This window comes from Pyrus communis, chromosome 15 (genome assembly GCF_041283825.1).
Source record: "Pyrus communis isolate YQ-2024b chromosome 15, ASM4128382v1, whole genome shotgun sequence".
In the NCBI taxonomy this organism is placed as follows: domain Eukaryota; kingdom Viridiplantae; phylum Streptophyta; class Magnoliopsida; order Rosales; family Rosaceae; genus Pyrus; species Pyrus communis.
The window spans coordinates 10,479,069-10,482,226 of NC_142579.1; the positions used below are offsets into that span (position 1 = coordinate 10,479,069).

The window sequence follows — 3,158 nt, forward strand, 5'->3', positions numbered from 1 at the left end:
CTCAGCTGCCCCTTTAAAGGGAGCAAGGAGACACATGCCAAAAGCCAAAGCAATCGTTTCAGATCAAGGGTGAGAAAACCACGCTCAGGAAAAAAACATCAGTCAGCCCATATGGGTTGTCTTAAATGTGTGCCCAGTAAACTAGAAAGCAATGGGAAAGTTTGACATAACGGAACCACTAGATAGAATGAACTAGAAATATAAGCATGAAATGCATATGCATGAACAAACCTTTGATATGAGAGTAAAACCCTTGAGTGAATAATTCCACCAATGCCAGCCCTTCGTGCAAAGCATGTCCTAAGACTAATTTGAACGTGTGTGGTACATATTACATTATTGACAAAGAAGGCCAAAAAAGGTCTATAGACTTCACAATGTATGTGATGTGAAAAAAAAAAAAACAAGATTCGAATTGAAGCCTTGAGGGCATAATTGCAAAGTTACAACTAATGCAGGGCCAATTTTGTAATTTTCAATTAGATTTTCTATGTTGGATTACCCCACTCTCGGTCCCTCATTTTGCCTCATTCTGAAAACACTTTCTCCCTCTCTTGAACTCACGCACATACTCTCTCTCTCTGTCACCGAGAACCACCATCAGCATCTCCACTTCTATGTGCACGAAACCGAGCTACCACCAACATTTTATGCAGCCTCATGCTTTGGGCATTCTACTGGTACCCTTGCATGTGTGATCAGTGAAGTGGAACAGGTCAAGCTCGAGAGCTCTGAGTTCCCATTTCGAGACTCATGTGAGGCTCATGAACTTACATTCTTTACTTTTTTTTCATGGTGATTGGTGATTGAATTCGAGTTGGGGCTCGAAGGTTTAACCCCTGCATCTCTCTGTGCATGCTTCCCAAATTTCGACTAGGAAATCCGACCAAATCCCAATGAGTTTGTGACTGGTGATGCATGGACTCACCTAGGACTGATTCTAGGTAACTAAATACTTCTTTGCATGTGTGTTTTAGGTGGAAAACTCGATGAAACTTACATGCATGCTCTATGTCCTTCATATCCAGAATTCGGTGAGGGAAAACGGACAAACTCTGACGAGTTCAAGATGCATTCTCCCCTCATTTCCACTTCTCTTGATCTAAGTAAGTTTATGAGGTTTTGGTTGTTATATGGGGTAGGAAAATGAAATAAAATTTGAGGTTTTAACCCTCTGCATGTCGTGTTCTTCATTTCCAGTTCGCGGTGAGGAGGTCCTGAGAGTTCACTTCGAATCCGAGACGGATTCAACCTTTATTGACCCAAATCCGAATCTAGCTAATTCCCTGGTCCCTAATTCGTGTTTTTGGTTGGATTTGGGGTATTAAAACATTGGAATCGAACTAATCCAAGCTTGGGACTATCATAAGCATTTTGCAGTTTCCGGCAACGTTTTGGCGTTGGCGAGCGGCGGCAGACGGCGATCACTACTAGGACTAACGGTGACGCCAGCAACTCCGTTAACTTTAATTGAATCCAGCAACGGAAAAGTATATTCCGTTAACCCTCTTTAATCTCATCGACGACCGGCACGTGGCACCGGCGTATTCACAGCCTCGATCTGCCCGACGTATTCACAGCCAGAAACGGCAAGCCGCTATACCAGCCTTAGCCACGCTGTTAACGCCATGCAGGCCGATGTTAATTCGGTGGCGATCCCCCAGTGGGAGACGAAGAACTCTCAGTGCAAAAAAAAAAACTTTGTTTTCATTGAATAATGCACATTAGCTTTCATGAGAATTAGGAGTCAAAATCAAATTTGTTTATCGGATTAGGGTTCATACCCAATTAAGTTATTGACGCTAGTGGGAGGCTTGAAGTATGCAATTTTTCTTATTTAAGTGTTTTAATTAATAAGAAAATTGAAATTGAAATTAAATTATATGGCTTGTCCAACTCATCTACCACCTAAGTTGGTAAATAAATGTGGTATAAAATTATGGTGAGAATAGCATTACTCTTTTGTGGGCAATGAATCCATCGATTTTTTCTCAATTAAAAAAATAAAAAATAATAATAATAATAATAATAATAAAAAAAAAACAAAACAAAAAAGGAAGGAAAAAACCTCACATTTTTTTGGTACATGGAAGAAAGGGTTAATATTAGTTTACTATCCTAAAGTTTCTTGGTTTTCAACGTTTCATACACCAAGCTTTTTTTGTCCTAGTTTGGTATCTAAAGTGCAGAAGATCCATAGAGGCTTGACCTTGAACCAAATTACCCGCATAACACAAGCCAAGATCATGGTCGTTTATGACCCACGACATTAGGGAGCAGCCCGTTGAATCATGACTTAGGAACCATCATCCGCATCAAGTGCCCCATGAAGGCCCCTACATGAAAAAGCTCGCTCCAAAAGTGAAGGAGGAGATGAACAAGGAGATCTCGGTAAGTGTGTTTTTTTTAACTCCTTGTCCAACCACTGTTTTGTTGGGTAAAATATTTTTATATATTTTTTTATTCCCAGATAATATAACTTTTCCCAACGAAAGAGTGGAAAGTTCATCAAGCAAAATTGCCCGACAAAACTTTCGTTGGCCAAACTTCATTGGGCAACAAAATAGTAATCAGTAATTTCATTGCGCAAACTTCATCGGACAAATTACAAAATAGTAATCAGTAATTTCATTGGACAAACTTCGTCGGACAAACATAATTTGTCCGACGACACTTTAATATTCATTGGGTAAACATTTGAGAGATGACTTTTGCTCGACCAAAATTGCCCGACAAACTTTGTCAAGTAAAACATTAGGCGACGAAACCTTATTTGGCTCAACGAAATTTTTTTGTCTGACAATTTTTTTTTTTTTTTTTTTTTTTTTGTAGTGAGATAAGAGAAGATAGAGAATTATAAAAGTAATGAAATCTGAAATGATAAAATTTTCAATATTTATGTTATCCATCGAGATAAATGAATAGGTCATTTTATGTGATAACTCATATATTTCATACATTTATACCATCCATTCCTAGTCTTTTTGTGATATTTTTGAGTTAACTAGTTGCATCTTACCCTCTTTTGTGTTAGCGTGCAGCTAATCATATTTTGAAGCTCGGTTAAGGATAAATAAGGCAAAATGGTGCTAAAAGTGGAGAATTGAATAAGGATGCTGATGTAGACAAAGAATTAAAAGTGGAAACTGAATATGGTG

At 38.4% G+C, this 3,158-nt stretch overlaps 1 long non-coding RNA gene across 1 annotated transcript; it reads left to right on the forward strand.

Annotated features, from left to right (window-relative positions):
* The first annotated feature begins 545 nt into the window (after positions 1–545).
* On the forward strand, positions 546–1,879 carry LOC148690515 (uncharacterized). Its single transcript, XR_015956239.1, has 4 exons — positions 546–755; positions 878–944; positions 1,029–1,106; positions 1,201–1,879. It is a non-coding gene; the product is annotated as an uncharacterized LOC148690515 (long non-coding RNA).
* The last annotated feature ends 1,279 nt before the right edge of the window (positions 1,880–3,158 follow it).